The 22,869-nt window shown below is 44.6% G+C and overlaps 1 protein-coding gene across 3 annotated transcripts in view; it reads right to left on the reverse strand.

Moving 5' to 3' along the window:
• The window catches only part of TNR (tenascin R), a 510,704-nt gene that overhangs the window by 183,713 nt on the left and 304,122 nt on the right, over positions 1-22,869 (reverse strand). For 2 of the 3 annotated variants that reach the window (XM_084779764.1, XM_084779763.1), the window contains one exon: positions 9,706-9,800. The gene's annotated coding sequence lies outside the window, so the exon portion shown is untranslated. The other variant, XM_084779765.1, reaches the window with a different exon arrangement.

Genomic DNA, 22,869 nt, shown 5'->3' on the forward strand with positions numbered 1-22,869 from the left:
AACGGGCCTCTTCTGCAGTGGCCTGACTCAAGGATATCTAACTGCCAATGTCTTCTTTGTTTTTTTTTTTTTAATCACACCTTGTTTCTGTAGAGGGCTTAGGGGTTCATGCATACCCCAGGTGGGCTCAGTTCTCTCCTTCCACTGTACAGATCTGAGGGATTGGACTAAGATCGTCAAACTTAGTAGCAAATCCCTTTACTTATGACCCACCTTGCTGGATCTTCAGTGTCTTCCTAAAAGCAAACAGGACTGACCTTTTCTAGTATTCTCATGTGGTGATGGAGGGAGAGATGACCATCATTGCATTGCTTTTTTTTTTTTTTACTCCTTAAATTGCAAGGTCCTAATGGACTCCGTTTCTCCCGGGAGCACTTAGCACGTGGCCAGAGTTAGCATTCAAGTGAGCGCAGCTGACTCGATGAGCGCATGCGTCACCACTCCTCCTGTATCCTCACACTCACCATCAATTTTTGTTGCATTGATCACATCAAACTCTCATCAATACACTCTATCACTGTGTTACATCCTAAGGATGAATGCATCTGGTCTTCCATTCCCAGGTCATCATCTCAAGAATTATCATTCTTTGGGCTCCATTATACCCTGTGCTGAGGCTTGACTCAGGGGGATAGGCTACTTCCTATACCGTCCTGCTTCCCTTCCAGAACAGACTTCCCCTTCCATGAGGAATCAGGGGCACTTTCCCACAAGATATGTCATGATCACTCCCCTAACAATTTCTTCTTGCAAAGTGGTAAGTACACACTAAGCTGACTGTGACAAGACTCAAATGACAAAGAGCAGCCTCCTTTCTGTGTTGGTGTCTGACTATATGATATCCAGGGCAGAGCTTATGTGAAAGAGTTCTGAACAGAGACTTCCTAGGTATAATTTCCTGATCTTCCACTTCCTGGCTTAGTCCTTTGTTTCCTAAGCTGTAAATGGAAACAATAACAGCATCTACGACTACTGTTGATTGTCAGGTGGTAAAAATGAGCGAATATTTGGCCGTGAGTGTCAGCATCTGTTTTGATCCGCTGCTGAGTGAAGCCTCTCAGAGGACAGCTATGATAGGCTCCTGTCTGCAAGAGTAGTGAGTCTTGTGGAAAAGTGGGGAAGGGGGAAGGATAGAAGGACCTGGGGGGGGGGGGAACAGGAGCTGCACTAGAAGACCAACAGAGCCACCTAACCAGAGGGACTTACAAAAACTGATGCACCAACCAAGGACCATGTATGGATTGGACCTAATCCCCTTACGTAGATGTAGCTGATGGGCAGCTCAGGCTTCATGTGGGTCCCCTAATAAGGGGAGGGGGCCTATCTGTGACATAGATTCTGTTGCCTGCTTTTCAATCACTTCCCCCGGCACGGCTGCCTCACCAGGCCACAGGGGAAGAGGATGCGCTCAGTCTGCTTTGGTTTGATACACTTGGATGGGTTGGTGGGAGTGGATAGTTTCCCCTTTTCTGAGGAGTAGGGGGAAGGGGGAGGGAGGCTGGGACCTGGAGGAGAGTAGGGAGGGGGCTATGATTGGGGATACAAAGTGATAAACAAACAAACAAACAAACAAACAAACTTTAAATGAGTGAATAAAGTAACCCAAACAACACTTATCACAGGGAAAATATTAACAAACTATAATTTCTTTGAACTGAAATGATTGTTAAAGTTCTAGACTGAACATTCAATGTGCCTGAAATTCTGGAAGCAGCCTATCAGAGTTCTCATCGTTACAGTTCTTAAATCATTTCCCAACCTTAGGGCTCTCAGCTGACTCAGCAGGAGAATGTAGCAGCCCCTTGGCCCATGGCCACAGTTATTCTGCACTGCCAGAGAACTCTGGGAGTTTTCCTCCCCGGGCTGATGAAAACTTTCTGTGGCTGGGTCTGACTTGGCTGCACAAACATTGACTCAGCCCACTGCCTGGCAAAGCCTCACAGATAGCCCCGCCCTGCTCTCGCTCTCCTCCTCCTTCTGGCTGCAGGCTGAAGTGATGCTGGGCCTTCTCAGGTGGCCCTTGAATATGGTCAACAAAATCTTAGAAGAAGACCTTAGAAATCCTTAAGGAGCTTTGCTCTTCTCTCTCTCTCCCCCCTCCCCTCTCTTCTCCCTGCCTCACCCCGACTCTCTCACTGACTAGAATTTCTACCTGGTAGCTATCTAGACCATCCACCAAATTATATCCGAGTATATTGCTTACCCTTAGCTCTGCATTTTCTGGAGGAATATGTCCTAAAATTATTGTCCCTTCTTCTATCATTTCACCATCTCCAGTCTGTATAATCCTCTTCCAGTGGCTCTTAGACAACAGAAAAAATACTACTAAAACCATCAGTAGTCCAGTGTGGAGAAACAAGTATCTCTGGGTATACTGGCTCTGAAAGAAGAACCTGGCACGGTCAACCTTGACAATAATGTGTCTCAAATGGCAGAGTTTCAGGTGACACTGTGCAACCAGTGTTATTGCTTTTCTAAAATTTGGGTGAGGGTGATGGTGAAGTGGGGTTAATTTTGGGAGCAGGGAACTTTCACAACATCATTTACAGTATACTTCAGGTAGCCATAGAATTTTCTAGTATATTGTCAATCTAGTGTATTGCCTTTAATTTACTACTCTCTCCATTAGTTGCAAAGGTTTACAGATCCTTCAACTGGCAAAGGCTGTTGAGGACCTTCTATGGGCTCTTTACATCCGACTGCTAGAGAATCCAGGGGGTCAGTGTCAGTCTGGCTACATTAAGTGTAATAATAAGTCAAACTCAGAAAGACAGGGACCACATCTCACCTGCGTGTAGAAGCTGAAAGGTTATGTCACTGTAGAGAGTGGAATAGTGCTTTGCGCAGCCCAGGGAAGGTGTGTGGGAGGCAGATAGCGAGAGGACGCTGATGGGCACAGAGGTTCAGTCAGATGAGAGGAAGAATTCCTAATGGTCTGTAGCATAGTAGGGGGACTATGGTTCACAAGCGTTAATTAAATGTTTCAAAATTGCTAGAAGAAGGATTCTTAAAACTCCCAAGACAGAGAAATGATAAATGACTGAGGTGATAGGTATACCAATTATGTTACTCTGGATTTCATAAATATGTACAATTACTATGTGTCAGAAATTTTTTTTTTATTTTAGTCTTTAAGGTGTAAGGCTGTCAGGGCAAGAAACACTCTCTTTAAGCAGACCTTGGGAAGGCTTCACCACTATACCATCACAGAGACAGGGCCACAGACATGACTGGGATCCTAGAGCTATTTCCTGCCCTACAGCGTTGGTCTTTGGCCAAACTAGACCCATGGTTGGCACAAGTGTCCATGGAGACAAAACACAGCTATGTTGATTACTCTGTAATTACTACACCATCATCGCACCCTGCCTTTTCTCTCTGTTCCCTTCTCCTCCTTTCTTTCTAGTCTCCCTCCTGCCTCCTCCAAAGCTCCAGGTGCTAGGCTCACACGCCCTTCCTAAGTACACATCAGCTATGCAGTCAAGGCTCAGCTTGATTGCCCAAGCTCTGCTCTGAAGTTTTCTTTGGTTATCAGCTCCAAACATCCTCTGAAACATATCCTGTTTGAGCTTCTAGCACAGAAATATAGACAGTACTGAATATTCGGCCAAGTGCAGTGATGGTCTGTCTTTTGGGTTTAGAATTGCTCCCTTGACCAAATTCCAAAATCTCCAAAAACAGGACTCATGATCTGTACCCCATTCTGTGGCCTTTATATTCCATACAAAAATTGCTCCAAAAACTTGCTAACTGCATCTTTTACCTTTTTCTCCCATTGACCCTCATTTATCTTGCCTTTTGCTTTATCTACTTTCCTCCACCATGTTCTCCTTGTCTCTGCTGCCTACATGTCACAGGCCAGTGGTACTCAGCTACTGGTTACACATGCTAGACGTGGGCCAGCCTTGGGAGATTTCTGATTCATGTTTCCTGGAGGGAGCTAGGGCTTGCATTTGAGTGACAATGTAGATGGTACATTAGACAAAGTTGGCTTTGGTTTGGCATGAGGGGATGAAGAGATAGGAAAGAGATGGAGAGATGAGAGGGAGCATGGGTGGGGAGGCAGACAGGAGGTCAATAGAGTTCACACATACAGGAACTCAGTCATAAAACTGTAAGTACCAATTATCTCCTTACATAATATTTTTGAAACTACAACATAGGTATTTTCATGTAGGGCAAAGCATGGATAATTTAAGCTTGCTTTGATGACCTACATGCCCAAAGATAATTTTACATGCTCTTTTTCAAGACAGGCACAAGTTCTGCTTTTGATCAGTTCTGATCCGTATGTTACAAGGCAATTTCAGTACATACTTAGCTTTATCAATTTGTATCTGCACATTGACCTTCGGGACTCTGTTCCTGGTTCCCAGAATTCAGTGTGCCCTGCGATTCTGACTGTTCAGGCAATGTTATTTTTAATGTTTGTAGATGGCTTTATGTTTAGCCAATGCAGTCATGTGTTCCCTCCCTTCAGCCCTTTTCCAGAGAGATTTAAGCTGTGTGGCTTACAGAACATATTTTTAAAAATTATTTCTCTGAAACCTGGAGAGCTGCAAAGTTAGGCATTCATGGATAATAAAAGTAGTGAGGAAAATAAAATTTTTTATCAGCTTGTTTACACAATTATGTAAATGATGAGCACTTATACATGGCTGATTCCTCAATTATTCATGGTTAGAAGCTCTTGAAAATTCAATTCAACTAAATAACCTTTCTTTCAGTGCTCATGGTGAGCAAGGTACTGTGATTTGAAAAGGGGGAGATGACGATACAATTTGATCAGGAACATTACAGTGTAGTACAAGTAGAGTAAGCTTGATAAGAATCGTGCAACACATGCCCCAAGGTTTTAGAGTAGAAGACACACCATGTATTCTGGTATATTTGTGGAGGATGGAGGAGGTCAGTCTAGACCCCTCATTCACGTACAGTGCTGTGCTGGAGTCAGGTCCCATCTTCTTCTGACTGAACTGTTACACCAGCTTTCTGCTTTGTGGCCCCTTGCATTGCTGCTCCACAGTGACCATTCTCAAGGCAATCTGATTGTGCTACGCCTTAGCACGTAGTCTCTGCACCCTCAGTCCACCCTGCCTGCCTACCATGCACACAGTGCCCGTGACATTTCATGTTAGCTGGACCCCAGGGACTTCACTTGACTTTCCTATGCTGTTTCTTCTACCTACATGGGTCCTCTCTTCTTTCTTTTCCTCCTCATCCCTCATATATCTGGAGAACTCCTGTCCAACCTGTTCAGCTTCTTTCCAGAAGACACAGCTGCTGAGTTTTAACCCACCTCTATATTGTTCTCAGCCCCACCTCTCCATTTATCCTAATACTTTATTTATGATTTGGGACAGAGGCTAGGCATCCTTACATTCCATACAGTGTGCCCTGCATGTGATCAGAATGCACACTGGTCATGGCACATGCTGTTTACTAAATATCTTTCTGCCGGGGCACATTGGATTCCCTGCTTGGGTGAGTAGGCCATCTCTTTTGTCCACAGGATTAAATCCTGAGTAATGTTGTATGCAAATGTAAAACCTTCTTCCACAGAGTTTAAGAGGAGGCAACAGAGGTTCAATGGAGCAAGAGAACGCTACTTTTATTCGTTTAAATTGAGACAAGTCTTCTCTAAGATGAGGAGAAAAAAATAGCTTATGAAAAAAGCATATATATATGAAAAGAGACATTGGAACAGAACAGTGAATGTATCAGACTTTGGGCTTAGGGGAAGAGTGAGCCTTTGCAAGAAGGAAGGCTGATTTCTCTGCATACAGAGACAAGGGACCAAACAAGGCACGGAGGAGAGGCCAAAATGAAACAAAGCCTTTGTACATAGCCTAAGGCTTGGCAAGGGAAGAGAGCAGGCAAGCAAACCCATAGACCTAATAGCATTGACTTTTTCACAGCTACAAATGTTGAGAGAAAGCCACAAACACAACACTAGCAAAGTACTTTAAGGAGAAGTGACCTTTCCAGCAATATTCTCTCCATGAAGGTGCATCCCAACTGGACAGGTGCTTACCTTCTCAAAGGCACAGGCTGCACATAGGGGCGAAGACCCCTGACACTTCCTTTTATAGTTCTCCACATCAAACAGCCTTTGAGCCCTTACTGACTGCAGTTTGAGATAGAATCAAACATGATCCTGGGGCCAAACTCTACTGAGCTTCTGCAATCCCCAAAGCTAAAGCAAGCCATGCCTGTGCAGCTGTCGTGTCAGATTCTGGCTGCAGCACAATGCATCCCTAACTACCCAATGATGTGTGCGTGAAGGTTGGCTTGAACTGGGAACTCGTAGGGCCAGAACAGTAGGACAGGTTTGTCAGTCATACTCCCTTGGCCTCAGCTTCCTCTGTATCTCCTGCCTGTCTCCTGGGGCTCCTTGGTTCCACTCAGGAAAACAATACAACAGGAGATCCCTTTCCCTAGTGCAAGGGTGAGTGCAAAGTTTGGTATCCTCTGGAAAGCTGAAAGAGCTGAGCTTTTGGCTGCACTGTGGGTTTCCAAGGAAGCTTAAACTCACAGACAGCTCCTGATTGACTGTCTGTATTCACCAGAACAGAGCGTGAGTTTAGTGTGTTTTGGGGATGCCTAGCCTGGTCTGAGAATCAACAGCAGAGAAGACAACCTCACTTGTTTGTTTGCTTGTAATATCTTTACCTCAGCACCAGAGCATTCCTTTATGCTTACTTTTGATCTTTTTTCCTCTCGTTTCCCATTCTGTTCTTACCTTTCCCCCCAAACAACAGAGTGTTAAATTGGAAAGCTATACATATTTATTTGATCAATGCATCTGTCTTTCCTGGAAATGAATCCACACATGACTTACAGAGGTGACTAATATACATAGGCCACAGAAAACCATGCCTTATCACTTTCTGTTGTTTCTACCCAAACTCAGGTATTACTGACACTAACGAATTAAATAAATAAAGTAATAGTTGCTCAAAAAGGTTGTTTCCTGAACTCAAGATTCCCGGAAGGTGTGGGAGCACTGAAAGGCTTTCCTGTAGATTACAGAACATGAAGGACAGAGCTCTCTTGGGCTCATGGTCACCAACCTAACTTTCCTTGAAAATGTAGGATCATCAAAACCATTGACATAGAGCCCAAGTTCCTTAGAGATGAAAGGGCCCTGATGGAGATAAACAAAGCCACTCTCGGGCTGCAGTGAACCTGGGAAGAAGGCAAAATGCTTGAAAACACGTCTGCCGTCCAGAGCAGCCACAAAGCTGAGAGCTCAGTTCCCCAAATATCACATTTGTCTCCATTTGGCAAGAAGCTGAAAGCCTATCTGGGGCCATTTAAGTTCTAATGTTATTAAGGGCTCGTCTAATCAGCGCTTAAAATAAGCTGCTCACAAATGCATTGGGACTGAGGAGGAGGAGAGAGAAGCAAACTGATCCAGGCAGCTCAACCCAGCCTGGTGAGCTTACCTTGGACCGAACTGCCAAACCATGGAGTCACCTAGCTGTCCTCCTTTTTGGTAACATCTGCAATTCTATCTCAAGCAGCATTCACACACACACACACACACACACACACACACAAACACACACACACACACACACACACACACACACACACACACGATATTTGTAAGTGTGTGGGAGAGAAAGTTAATCTGCATAAGCCATGTTCTCCTGAGAGGTCCACCATGCACCTGGGACAACATGTGACAAGGCTTAGCAGGGAAAGATGAGCTAGCTTCTATGCCTGGGGGTGACTTTCAGATATAACTGATGGAGAATGGTTGAGTCTGAGAATTACCCTGAACCAGTTTCTGCAGACTTCTGAGAAGTCCTACCTTCAGGGGACACAGCATAACTCCCCTCCTTGTCCTGGGCCCCTGATAGTAGTTATCTGAGCTTCTCCCTCCCATCTTGGTTTGACTTTCCCTGGGACCAGGAGCTTCTACCAGCCCTGAACCGAGATAGATCCTGATCCTGGCGTGGATATGGCTGTCATGGAATCTGTCTTCATCCTTTGGGTTCTCTTTAAAGAGCAGACTCATCTAGCCCATGTCCTTTTGGGATGTGCACTCATTTTCAAGGGTAAACTTGAAGCCAAGGGCCTAAATACTGGAATGATGTTGTTTCCAAATGTGACAGTGACATGTGTCCTCAGTATTGTCTTCTCTTGCTGCTCATCTTGGGCAAAGTACTTATTTTCCCACCTTTGGGTCTCATTCATGAACCTGGAGCCTATCTTTCATCCTTTTAATCCCTTGAGCAAAAGCTTCAGATAGCAGGGCTGGGTGGAGATATGGGGTACTCTTACCATGTTAAAGTTTTTCTCACATCCGAAGCAATCTTGTTAAGTCATTTATTCAGCATCTATGCAAAGAAGGGTGAAAGTACTCTGGGTCTTCTGCTGGCATTGGATGCTTAGAAGTCAGCTCACAAATCAAGTGCTTTTATCTGAGGAAGTCTTTTAGATGAGAGTTTTAATCTTTCCCCAACTCAAGTGGTTTGCCATGTCCAGAAATGTGTTCTCTGAGCAGAGTGCAGGTAAGTGAGACTGTCACCATCTAAACACGGGATGCTCTGTGACAGGTAGCCCTCACCACTGCCCAGCTGATCCAACCTGTTCCAGTTCTGTATGGTTGCAGAAATTTTGTTCTCATTCAGCTCGTAGCCTTGAAACCTCAAACTCACCAGCTTACCCTGAAATGCTAATGGCTGACAGGATTTTTTTTTATATATATATATACTTTGTAGTCAAATGACCCTAACTGAGGCAGGGTGCTGCTGAGGACAATCTAGGAGGATTGCGATGTGGAGCTTCAGATGAGACTTGTACTGTGTCTGCTGTAGGGTGCTAGGAGGGATATTGAGTACAAGGCAAGGACACAATGAGGCACAGGAAGGAAATGAGTTTTTCCTCGACAGACTTTACAACTGTGTAAACAAATAGTGCAGAAAGGGCTGGTGGGTATATCATCATTGCTTTGCACAATAATAATAATAATAATAAAACCCACCCAGACACACCTGTTTGAAAAGTTCTCAATTCGATGAATAAGGTTTGAGTGCCATGCAAGTTACTGAGGGAGTGAAATATTCATTGCGCCTGTCAGCTTAGCACCCTCAGAGCCTTTCTTCTCGCCCATTTTTTTAGAGGTTATTATTTCAACCCCAAATTTTTTCAGACATATATATGTGGTAGGAAAAAGGAATTAGGAAAGCTTTTAAATTAAAAGAAATAAAACGACAGGTTTTTCCTCCAGCCGTATAAATAGTTATGGATAGAGATAAAGAGATGGATATTTTTTCATAATACTTTATTAGGGGTTTTGGAACTCTGGAATTTTTAGAGTCAGCCTGGTGAATAATTTAGCATTGATTCACGCAGGCCCTGTGCAGGCACTCTGGGCTGGGAATCAAGTCTAGCTTTCTTGGAGGGACGGAGTGCAGCGAGACATTTTTATTACCAACCGCATCATGAAATGCATTTCAGAACTATTTTATGAGTAGCCAAAATCTTAGTACCTGGTGTCTCGAGTGATCTGAGGGACCGTGTGACGCCCAGAGGAGCTGATGCTGTTGGCCAGCTCATTTCATGGAGCGTATCCCCAAGGCTGTTGTTTCAGTGACAAAGGGTCTCGGGTCCCGGGGAATAGGCAATTCCTACTGAAAGGCTTAAAGTGGCCATTGGCATGGCGGGTAGTAAAAGGCCCACAGCACACAGTACCTTCGTGATGCCGTCCTCACTGATGTTCTCTCGTGACCGCGCGCCCTTTGATTCTAACTCCAGAACAGCTCTGTCCTCTGAGTTGGAGCAGACACCTGCAACAGGAAGGAATATGTGGCTTTACAGTGGGAACCTCTGTTTCCGTTTTCTCTCCTCTTACTGTGCTCTCTCTCCAGAGTTTTATTTATTTATCTTATTAATTCTTTTGATTAAGTTTCACAACCTCGTGATAAAATGATAAATATCTAAGGTAAAAATGATGTAGAATCATCGTAGATTCAGAAATATGTTTTATATAACACACTCAATAGCTTTAAAAGTGTTTGTGACAAGATTTGGATGATCTGATTGCAACAGATGTTTGTCACTTCCTCCAAGAAGCCTCCCGTCCCAACTCCTGCAAACCGGAGTCCCCTTTATCCCCTCAGTGTCTTCAGCATGTTGAGCACTCCTTCACGATGAAATTAGCATTTGGCGGAGTCTCTTTATCTGTTCAACTTTTCACTGCAGGCTCTCAAGGACCTTCCTGACTCTCCACAAGGTCAGCATCTTTATCCTCCTCCTGCTTTATTTGGATCATGTCCAAGCACAATACTAACAAAGGGGGAGCTCAATAGGTAATGAATAAATGGATGCAGAATAATCGTCTCTGGTTAGAAACACCATCACCCTAAAGCATGACCAGCGACTCTAAGTAGAAGCCTCTGTGCAAGCATACTGCCAGCCTTTTTAATCAGGGGCCCTGCATAGAACTTGGACGGGGCTCCCCCACCGCAGTTCCTAAGGATCTGCCAATGCAGTTGGTGGCTCGATAATTATGCCTTCAAGGACTTCCTGTTCACAAATGCTACTAAGCCTTCTCCAAAAGGGACACTAAACCTTAGGGATCTCATTTATAGATGCCTAAAGACGATGCATTTGCAAAACTGGTTGGAATCTAAAGGAGGAGGCCACAAGCATTCTGCTAAAGCCTAGGCGTCTTCTCTAAACTGTCCCTGGATGCAGTTGCCTTGCCGGGAGGCCTTCCTGGAACCCCAGAGGGGTAGGAAGTGCAGAGGTCACAGTGTTCTAGAAGGGCTGGTTGCATCAGTCTCTGCTGAATACTCTGGCTGCCTTGAGAAGGGGGGCTGCCAGTACTATGGGGCTGCACCTTCAGAGTAGAAGCGGGCCTCAGCAGCTTTGCTGCTGGCAGAGACAGAGGTTATAGATCATATATACAACAGGTATTTTCCTCTTCTAATTAGATGTAGCTGCTCACGAAAAGGGAGAACTGCAGGTAATTTGGGAGGAAATTTGGATACAGTGAATGGAAGCTTCTGTGCCAGCGTATTGTCAGCCTTCTTAATCAGGGGCCCCGTGCAGAACTTGGATGGGGCCTCCCCCTACACAGTAGCCATCCTAAGTTTTCACTTAAGGAACAGATAGCTCTAATATTAAACAATCTCTCCATCCTTCCTTCTCCTTTTTATACCACCTGTTGCCTTCTTCCCTTCCCCCTATAGGTGAGGTGGTGACTTCACTCTCAGAGAGCTGGTCCAATGTCGTTTGAACCAACTAAGTAAATGTTACTGAGAGTGTTGGCAACATCCCCTTCTGTTCAGCTCACTTAACTCCAAAAATCTGCAACGTGCTACTTGTGGTACCTGCTTCTCTAGCAAAACATGGGCACAGTCATCAATTCATTCAACTAGCATGTTTATCACGTTTCAAATCTTAAAATGATAAGGCTGACATGTACATATCGTAATAAAGGAATGGTTAATAAAGATACCCACAGGAAACATGTCATTTCTCCCCATCTTGGTTCTCGAAGAGAGTGGCTCTATCCTTCCACTTTGTTTTCACTTCCCAAGAAACAGATTGAGCTGGGACAGAAGGAAGCACAAAGGACCCAGCAGGCACTCTGGTGCTTCCTCACTTTGGGAAGAAGCCTTAGGAGCCCTTGTGGATCAGTTTTGCATGAGTGCTGTTGGGGAGGGGGGTGCAGCGTAGGAGTGGGGAGAGGGTGGGCACAGCTTGTGAGAAGTTCTTTATGGCTTAGAGGGGAATTCCTGGGCCCCTTTCCCCAGTCTTTGTGGGGGGAATGCCTCAGCTGGGTGGTGTCTCATAGTTACCAGCAGTGGACACCCTCCTCCCTCTTGCTCAGTTAAGTCTAATTATGCGTATGCCACAGGTACACAGAGTGTTTTGTTTGCAGCCTTTCTAAAACACTGTTCAACTTGCTTTGATTAAACAAACAACCACCACCATTATCCCCATCTAGTTTATTTGCACATCCACATGCGGGTTTTAACAGAATACGTGTTAATAAAATGTCAAGGCAATCCTTTCACTCTCCATGACGTGGCTGTCCTGCTCCTCCTTCCCTGAACACTGCATCTTTAATCCCCGTGTTGACTGCATGGAGTATATCCTTATATCCTTATAGACTTTCTTTCACAGTATACCCACATAAGACATATGTGAGTGTGGATGTGCGAGACTGTTTACTTTTGTGGTCACTGGTGGAGCCTGCGAGACATGAAGAGCACGAAGAACTGAACACAGCCCCTGCTGTCAAGGAGTTGTCACCTGTGGCACCAGGCAGTTGTAACACGGTAAGGTAATTTCCTTTTTGAGGCACAAGGAAAATGACCCAAATACGGGGAGAGTTAATCTAGAAGGTTAGAACTAATACTCTGGGCACCAGGAGGTTAGTACATTGCTCTTCCTCATTTAACCAGTTTTTAAAAAGCATGTTTTTAACCTATGGGCTGAGGAAGGGTGAAATTGCATTTGAGACAGTATATGCCAATTCTCCTGAAATCATAACTACATTTACTTTGTCAGAATGCAGCTCATCATGAACCTAACATTCCAACCCTTGTGATTTAACAGCTATTAGCTCATGAATGGGTCCAATTAATTTGATTAACCATTGTACAGCTCTAAGTTATAACACAAAGGACTTATCTTAAGGCTGACTTCCATATAGCTGGCGACAAGGAGGATTGCTATGACAGGTAGTGAAGACGGTGAATCATAACATAGGTACATATTCCTGTGGCAAGTCTCAGAGGCTTAGCTGAGGTAAATGTTACGCCAAGGTCCATGTTGTCAAAATACTCTCAACCTTCCCACTTCTAGAGGGCCCAGAGGGGGTGAAGGGCACCAGAGATATATCCAAAGGTCAAAGGGGAGGGCACCTGACCGGGCAACTTCAGCAAACCAGTATGTATGGGATGTTTGCATCTGCTCAGTCACAAAATTCACCTGTATCCTCTTTGATGCCCAGGATTTTCTAATGTCAGCTTGTAATAGTTCATCTTTGAGGTGGGAAAAAAAATCTAAGCAGTATGTCCAGAAAACGCGCGGTATGTGTTCCTTCCTTATCAAATGCTGACCTTCTTGTACTGAAAGTGAGCTCAGCGACCCAAGGGGCTTGGCTCAGTCTTTGTAGCATGGGCTCCCTGTTCCTGACCGACCAGGCAGGATCTAAGCATCTGCACAGTACAGGGAGCACTACCCAAGAGGCCATGCTGACTTCTGTCATAGACTTCTCAAAGCCTTGAGCGTGTCTCCCCTATGGCTTAGGTGAAACATGGGCAGAAGAAAGGCACCTGCCAGCCCAGGAGCAGGAATAAAACACGGCTGAGACCTTAGATGTCACAGCAATGGTTCGTGTTGGTATTCAGGATAAACTTTGAACTTGACTGGCATGGATTTATATGCTGCTAACTGCTGTTGACATATCAGTAATGGCCATTGATTCCAAGGATGCTGACCGGCTCTAGACAAAATCACCCAGTACCTGAAAGCATAATCAATCCTTTTTTTTTTCCCAGTTTTTTTCTAGCAGTTGGTTGCCGAACAATGGACCAGGTTGTGAATGATCAACAAATTGTGCTTAGTCATCCATCTGACAAAATGGGAACCCTAGGCAGCTATTGGTGAACTGACTCATAGTCTCTGTCTCCCAAAGTTTCCTCCCAAGAGGAACCTTAAATGCCTTACTCCTTCAGACTCCTGCTTTCAGACACAGACCTGTCAATGTTCCTTAGGAGGAATTCTCTGACCCACTGGTATTGGCAAAACTATGATTCGGTGGGGGGTGAGGGGCAGGATGTATAAGTTGGTGAATTCTCAACTTTGTATCTACTTACATGCAAAAATCAGCTCAAAGCCTGTGACTAAAGCTGCTAGCATTTATTGTCTAGTAGCTCCTGTGGGTCCATTGAGCCTTCAAAAGGGCTTTGTAGGCATGGTCTGCCCTAGGACCCTCCTGACTCTCTGGTGAGCCCTCCGTCACCGGAAGACCTGCTCGAGAAACTCTATTTCCAGCGTTTTTTAAATGTTAGTTGTCATCCCGGTTCTCAGTTCCTACCCCATGGGCGTCTCAAGAGTTGGTGGGAAAACCCCACAACATGGCGATTGCTCACTCCAGGGTGAGCAGTCTAAGGGAGAAGAGGTTGGGAGGCACAGTGTCTTTTGTGACTGCTCTTGTCATCCCTGCAACATTCTAACACACACATCAGACCCTTTTATGTGGAAAAAGCTGGGACAAGGATGTAAGTACCAGATTGCAAAGATCAGCTGGGGGACCCTTGAAAGCCAGCTACCACAAATGCTTTTGGCTTTTTCCATAATCATGAGCATGCAGTGAACGTGCAGAACAAGCCACTTTTATAAACAAAAGACAGAAAGTAGAAAACTGGGCTCAAATCTTATTCCTTGCCAGACACACACTTATGTGTGATGGCTAATCTTGATGGTTGATCGGATGGGTTTTAGGATCACTGTGAAAATGCACTTCTTGGGGTGCCTACAAAGGGGGTTCCAAAGAGGTTTAACTGAATGGGTAGACCCACCTTGAATGTGGGCAGCACTGTCTCATGGGTTAAGGTCTCGGACTGGAATGAAAGAAGAAATCAAGCTGAGCATCGGCAGTCTTCTCACTCCGCTGCCTGACTGCAGAGTTAACATCACCAGCTACTTCACAGCCCTGACAGCATGCCTTCCCAGCCATGAGGGCCTGTGCTCCCAAGCTGTGAGAGGAAACCCTTTCTCCTCTGAGTTGCTTTTGTCAGGTATTTTTCCACCATAAAGAAAAAAAGAAAAAAAAGGAACTAATGCAGCCTTTACGCCCTTTCGTAGCAATAGTCCCTTGCAGGACTGCAGCCAAGATCTACTGCGTGCATATAAAAGACTTAGCTAGTGCAGAGCAGAAGGCGGAGCCTCCCACCTTGTCAGTTTCTGCCCCTTCTCACTTCTTTCCTCTCTGCTATGCCCTTAGACCGGATGATACAGTTAAAGGCCCATAGTGGGCCTTCTTCTCCTCACACCCTTTACCAGGCAGGCTAAGCCAAGGAGGAACAAAATCTGGAATATTTAGGTTTCTCTTATCCCTGATGAAGATTTTCTGTGGCCTAATAAAGTGAGGAAGTATGAAAGACACTTCAGTTCTTTCATATCTTAATTAGCAATTAATTAAGGGGAGGTTGCATTGTTCAGAATTCCTGACAGGCAGGCTCCGTAATTATCTTTTATAATTATTACTAGTGGAAAATATGGATGAGGGTTCAGATTTTCCCAGAAATCTCAGGTTTAATTGAATGCCTTGGTGGAAAAGAAAGTGAACAGGCTGCCCTTTCCACATTGTTTTATTAAAAATATTTTGAAATGTGGTGTCTTGCACTTAGGAGCTTGGCTGGCCTGTCATCTCTAGCTGTGACCTTTATCTAGGCTTAGAGGAAGCGAGGTATGCCACTTCAGAGTCACAGGGTCCCTCTAGGAAAGCACACAGTTACATTTTGATGAATCTTCTGACAGTGTTTCATTAACCCATCCTAGGAGAGGGCATTCCTTTAAGAACTAAGCTGGGGAAAAGCAGAGAGGTGTTTTGTGACTTGCGCTAGTGGTCTGCTGGGTTCCTGGTGGTCCCATCTGGGGGGAGCATTAATCCCTCAGCTGAGAGTGGTGACTGGACACCCTTCTGCTCCCTCAGGAGGATGTCCAAGCCCAGTAGCTGGCTCACAGGGAGGTGGAAAGTTGGGGGTCTGACCTCCTCTGTGCTCTGAACTTATGCAGTGGGTTCTCTACAGATGTCAACAGTGGCTGGACAAGCCAAAGGAAGCCTCTTGTTTTACAAGTTGACCTGGGATCACCGAACACATGGAAAACTACCTTCCTGCTCCAGAGGAAGGCTGCAAGATTGTCACAGAAAAATCGCCTTGGATGGAATGAGAGACCATCCCTAGCCACACATCTGTGTTGATATAAACTGCCTTGTTGTCATTATTCTAAGTGGGTCGCTGGGATGAGTCTTCACTGTGCTACAGGCATCAGGAACCTGATCTGAATATCTGTCAGGTTTGAAGCAGCGTCACTTGTTTTCCTTCATCAAGTGGGCAGTTTCCAGTATTCACAACTCACAGTTCAGACCTGAGGGTATTTATCAGATCTAACGAGAGATTTGTGATCAATAGGACAACATAGACTATATTAGCAGGGCTGGAAATCAGCGAACCATCTGAGCGCCTAAGGCAACAGAGCTGAGCTGTCAAAGGCAGAACCCCTTCTCCTTTGGGACTTCTAGTGACTCTGACCTCTAGTCATAGTCTGTGCAGCTGGATCAGTATCTCTTGTGATCTGACATTCCTCTGCAGATGGCTGCCACACAATGGTCCTCGATGGATCAGACTCAGTAAAGCCCATAGCCTAACTATGCCAGTGTTAGCTGTAGCTATTGGATGATATTTTAAAACCTCAACCCACCCTCCCAGGAAGACACATTTCTTAAGCTTTCTTTGTTTATATTTTTATTTTAGTAAAGACAAAAAATATTGCTTAAAAGTTTAGAAATCATGGTTATGACCTGTTTTTTATCAACCCAGACAGCAATAGGTTTTCGCTCAGAGTCTATGAACTTATCTGAGAAAAGGCTACATCTTTATTTTTACCAATTTCTAGGGAAAATTTAGCAGTATCTCTAATTTTGAATTAGGCGACAAGTCACAGTGTTATTAAGAACAGCTATAATGTTGTCACCCATACATAGAAATTGTAGATTATTTTTTTATATCTCATTACAGTTGTAGATATGTTGAAATATTGTTTAAGCTTATTACTACTTCAAAATTATAGCAGTTATTAGGCTTGCCAGTAGATCTTATTATTTACTATGTTAATAAAGAAACACATATATTACTATACCACAAATTTGGTTTTTCAGCAGTTTGATAACTATATTTCAATAAAATGCAATTTCCTCTGCAATCCCATAAACATATATATATATATATATATATATATATATATATATATATATATATAAAACTCTTTCTTACTCTTCCTAAAAAGGGATTCATAGCTTCACCAGGTACCAACTGAGTTCCCAATATGAAAAAGGTTAAGGGCCCCTGGCTTAAGAGGGCAGAGAGGAAACTGGCTTTGTTGACACTGCCATGGTCAAGGCCATGACTTTCTGTGCATTGTCCTGCTGAATTCCCACTAAGAGACCGTAAGGAAGCTACTCTTATTAGCCACTGTTATACTGAATGTGTCTCCCAGAAGTTCTTATGCTGGAAACCTGGTCCCCAATTTCCTGTTAGTGGTGTTGGGCTTTGTGTGCGGAGGTAATCAGGATCAGATGAGATCACAAGTGTGAGATTCTCATGACAATATTGATGGCTTCATAAGTGAATGGAAAAAGGCTCCACTGCTGTGTGTCACCATGGTACCCTCCACCATGTTGTGATGAAGGCCTGCATTTCAGTTGCCCATCAGACACAACACCGTGGTGGAGTACCCAGCCTCTGAAACCATGAGCTAGCTAAACCAAATAAATTATTCCAGCCTCTTACATCTTATTATAGCAACAGAACATGAGTTAAGACGTCTCCATTTTTCTAATCAGGAAATTTAGAAACAAAGAATTAAAGTAAGTTTTTCAAGGTTATTTAGCTTTGAAGGAACAGAGCTCGGCTAAGAGCGCAGGCCGGCAGAAGTCCAGATGACATCTTTGTCCTTCCTTCAGCTCTGCAGATGAGTCAATATTTAATGTACTAATTCATTAGTGTTTCTATGTAGCTGAGCTATCTACTGTAGCCTGGAAGTCTGATGGGGTGCTCTTGACCTTGGCAGCTATGGTATGAATGCTTCAAGGGCAGGGTTCAAGATTGGTCCTCTCTGTCTGTCTATCTGTCTTGGCTTATCATTCCAAAGACCCAAAATAGTGGAATTAAGGAATAATGCTCAAAGCTTTAAAGTGAGTAGCAAATACTATAGAATTCTGACCTCTGAAAGCATCTCTGTCCCCTAACTCACACTGAGAATCCCAGCCATCTTGAGTTCTTGGCCAACTAGTCTGCTCATACAAGGCATATATTCCACCATCCAGAATTTCCCATCCTCCTTTCCATTCTCCCCTCTGCTTACAGCTTCTCTGCATCTGAAGGGGTCAGAATGTTTCAGGGTCTGAAACCTGACAGAGACAAATCCTTCATTAACGGAAGCTTCCAGTGCACAGTTGTTAAAGTGATCACCAAAGCTGGATTACAATACTGGAAGAGCACCCCTTGGAGAGCATTTAACTGGGGCCTAATTGCATTTGCTAGCCATTGATCACTGTGGTAATTTCCTGTCTGAAGACATGTGCTTCCCTATGAGAGAATCCATGAAAGGAAGCCCAGAGGAGAAAGAGAGCCCAGTTCTCCTCCTCAGTATAGGCCCTGTCTTGCCACCACAGCGGGGTGGGTCTTTTTTTCCTTAGGCTCTAGAATACACCTGCCTTACCCAGTGTTGGCTGCCAAATGTGTGACCTCGGGTTGGAGAGACAGAACATATTGTTTCTGATGGTGGCTATCTGCCTCACCTCAAAGATAGTCAGTTTCTTCTCAAAGGACCCCACTAGAGGTGAAACCGCATGGTGGGTCCAGGAATCCTGTCTTCTCAGAACAAGTCCAATTTTAATTTGCTGCATACTTTGATCTCCCTTGGATCTGCAATTAAGGGAGGATCAACTGCCAGAGTAATAAACAATAAACTCCCCAAGCATTTGATGAACTCTCCACAGGGCTCTATGGAACAATGAGCCAAAACCCTTGCTGCTCCTCCATCCAACAACATGAGGTTTGTGTGGGTGGGGGTGGGGGGAGAACTGGACTTGAAGAACGCACAAACTGCAGTGGCTTCCTGTCCCTCATCAGGGTTTTCCAAGGATCAGACAATTGCCTGTTTCCATTACCTATGAGCTAGAAGGGAGCAGGTAGAGAGAGTAGCCCAGTCAGACACAAAGGGAATTCAACCAAAGATTAAATGTGAACCCTCAAGAGACCCTATTGCCCTTTTAAGTAGGATGATTCTTTCTTGGGTGAGACTCATGAAGGTCAAGATTTGGGGAGGTTGGATGGTAAAGAGACTTGAGTCAAGAGGCTAGAGAGATGGCTTGGTGGTTAAAATTGACTTGCTCATCTTCCAGAGGACCTAGGTTTTGTTCCCAGCACCTACATAACAGACCAGAACTACCTGTAACTCCAGCTCCAGGGAATCCAACATCTTCTGGTCACCACAGGCACCAGACACTCAGATGGCATGCATACAGACACAGAGGTAAAATATTCATAAACATAAAAAATAGTATCTTTAAGAAATTTGAGCCAAGGCAAATATGAGGAAGGGAGCCAATCCAGAAGTAAGGATTTTGGTGTACAGGAGCATCCCAGGAAGGTGAACTTAAGACCAGAACAACAAAAACAGAGCCTACTGTACTATCACCAACTCTGAGGTATCTGCTCAGACACTGTTCTTGTTGGAGATAGTCAAGAGAGACATTCACAAGCCACTGTCCTTTAGACTACAAAAGCTTAAGTAGAGTCTCAGTCTTGGCAGGACGTGTATTCAGATCAGAAAGTCCCCTGTGGATGTAAGGAGGTTGAATATGCTTCTCCTGTAACCTGCAAATGTGGAAGTGAAGTATTTTGATTTAGTATGAGGGGAAAGGATGGTGTGTTAGCAGGAAGAGAACAGTGGAAATGAAATTTATTTGCTTAAGTCAGCATCTGGTTCTACAAAATAAATAAGTGAATAAAAGTTCTGAGCTGTGAATTCTTGGGTTCTGGTATGAGCCAAGGTGTCAACTGGCCCTGTGTTTTAGAGTGTGCAGCACTGCTGGTTCAGGGATAGTTCAGTTTGATCTCCTTCCCTGTCCTCCACCATCCTTTGCATCTTGTCCCTTGCCAAACATTTGACAACAAAGCATCTCTATATATACATCACCAAATATCCCCACACTAAGAGGTTAAGACTACCACTGGTTAATCCAGCTCTTTTCCTGGCCCTAGAGCATGGTAACTGATCTCCCAGTTCTATGTGAAAAAGACATGAGCCCACAGCTTGGGAACCTTCCCCAAGCCTGAGAGTTCAGATAGGGGCAGTTGCTAAGCAGTGGGTTTTTGTTTTCAGGGTTTTTTATTTTATTTATTTATTTATTTATTTATTTATTTATGTGTGTGTGTGTGTGTGTGTGTGTGTGTGTGTGTGTGTGTGTGTGTGTACTTTTAGCTTTCCAACACTGATGCTTAAATTGACATTTCATGTTGAGATCTTTGAAGGCGTCAAGGGATTTTTGCATCCTTGTCTTTTGAGTGAAGGCCTGATGTTGGGCAGCAGAAACTTGAGAAAGACCTGGGGTAAGTTCAGAAACTATATCTACTTGGCATTCACACTGCAAGCCTTTACTCTCACTCTTCACCAGGAAATGGAAAGCGAAAGAAAAACAAAACAACTTAGCAGCAACAAAGAACATTTGCATTGATCACTTAATATCTGCAAGAGCTAAACTGCTAGAAATACAGAGATGAATGATAAAGGACTTCTGGCCGAGCAGGAGCATGTGACTGTCACAGGGTATGACGGAGACACAGCCCTGTGGACGTAGGGTTATTTCCACATGGCTTCTGCACCAAGAATTTAACAGAGATGCAAACAGAATTTCCCAGAAACCCAAGGATGGAGACTGAGGAGGTTGCTGGGCAGTGCTCAGCTCAGAAATGGTCAAGGCCCATTCAGACTGGCAAGTTCCTGAAAATACCCTCAGAAAGCAGCTAGACTATAGGGACTTTGTATTTTTCCTTGGTATTTGTTTCTTAAGAGTAAGGTTAAATGGAAAACAAATCCTCTCATATTTACATTCATGACGTTCTAAAGAGACTTCACAGAGCCTTTTGGGAATATTTTGAACCAAGAAGGAATATTCTAAGGCCAACAGATTGCTTATAAAGAAACACTGGAGAGTCTTCACAAAGCCAACAGAGTCCTCTTATTTTCAAACTCACATTCTAAAATTTATATCTTTGTGTTACTGTCATTCCCAGAGACGTTTGCCTTTTAAACAAATTCTTGTGCCAACCTACCTTGTCTATTACTATATGGGACACCAAGACAGGTGAGCGATTTAAGGTCTGACATGGGCAGCAAGGGGCTGGAAGGAATGTGGTGAGGCCACCGAAGCAGAGAAAGACAGCAACTAAGTAGTTTGCTGTTTTAGAAAAGAGGTGCCAGCTGGCCAATCTGACCTTAGTGTGGAGTGGAGCGGGTGCTGACCCCGTGTTGGGCTTCTGTGTTTTGCGTTTGCAGTCAGACCTCTTACAGCTGCAGCAATCCCCTCATCAGCTGGCCCTTCACTGATGATTCTGACAAGGCTGCTCTGATGAAAGAGGCCTTTCCTAACCTCTTGCATTCACTTAGTGGTCAGGCTGAGGAGTAAGAATCTCAGGTAGGGTACACCCCTAACCCTTGCCGTGAAGCACAGGTCGCCCTCTACAGGCACAACTGAGCACATCCCTGACAGCCCCCTGACCCCCACCCCCCAAACCAATCACCAACAGAGCCTTCTAGATTCATCTGGCACCAAGATTTCATTCCAGGGCCTGAGTGATGGTGCTGGTCCCCATTGGAAGCCAGATGTACCTGAATCTGGAGATTGTGGGAAGAAAGAAAAAACTTCAACTTCCTTCATTGATCAGGATCCTGTTAAGAAAGATTCTTGGTTCCAGGGAGCTGACAGCCAGCGGTGGGGAAAAGGGCCTCCCAAATCTGATTGCTGTCAGAGTTACAGAACTGTCCCAGCAGCTGTGTTCACCGCGACCTAGATCTGCGTGCCATCAGGGTTACAGCCCTGTCCCACTTACGGATGCCCTGGCCTGCAGCTGCATGCTTCAATGTCTTTGAAAGCAAAGAAGTACTTCACAGACCCGAGAGGGGGGGGGGGGCACAGAGGATACCTGCCTGCTATACAGCCCATCATTTTCTTCACATAGTCCACAGCTCCTGACCCGGAAGTAGTCCACCAGGGGTAGGGGCAGACGCTACTTCCTTTTTGGCCCAGCTCCTGCCACTACTTTCTGCCTACTTGCTAGTCCATTGTCCGTGCTGCTCCCACCAGGGCTTTTCCAAAGCAAAGATGTTCAGGTTATTCCTCTTCTTAAATCTCTCACTGTTTAAGGTGTGCCTGCAGCCTGTTATATCCAGCCCCTTTACGTTCCTGCCCTCCCATCTCCCTGCCTATTCTCCCCTGCCTCTGCTCCGCACTCCCGCCATGCTCATGCTCATCACGTGCACATGCTCAATCTTATGCATGCTCTCTTTGGACTTCTGCATCTGTTGTTCCATCTGCCTAGAAATACCTACCTAGTGGGCGTTTCCCCTCCTCGTGGAAGAACCTGCCAGTCCAGAGATGGGTTAGATGCCATCTCTTCTACCTCCCTTCCCTGGCCCATAAGTTCTGACAAATTAGCCTTTCCAAGGTGTGTTACCATAGCTCAGTGTAAGTCATCGCTTCCTAGCTCCCGGCTCCGTCAGTAAATAGCAAACTAGAACATGAACCGTCAGAGTTCCCATGAGGCTCCCCATCCCTACAGCTTAGAGAACTCAATTCATGGCGCCAAGGGGAAAATGTCCACATTAAATACTGCTGTGTGCTGCTAGAAACTGTGTGCCGAGCAAAAACAAATAAGTGATTAAGTAATGGCAGGCAAGTATTTCACTGAGAATCCTATCCAAATAAAATAACAGGAAAAGTGCCTTTCAGTACTGATTAACCGCAGCTGAGAATTAAAGATCATTTGTAACAAATCATTACAGTCAACTGATTAAAAATGAATGAGTTTGTACAGAGAACCATTACTG

Source organism: Acomys minous, assembly GCF_964271855.1.
Source record: "Acomys minous genome assembly, chromosome: 1".
NCBI classification, from domain to species: domain Eukaryota; kingdom Metazoa; phylum Chordata; class Mammalia; order Rodentia; family Muridae; genus Acomys; species Acomys minous.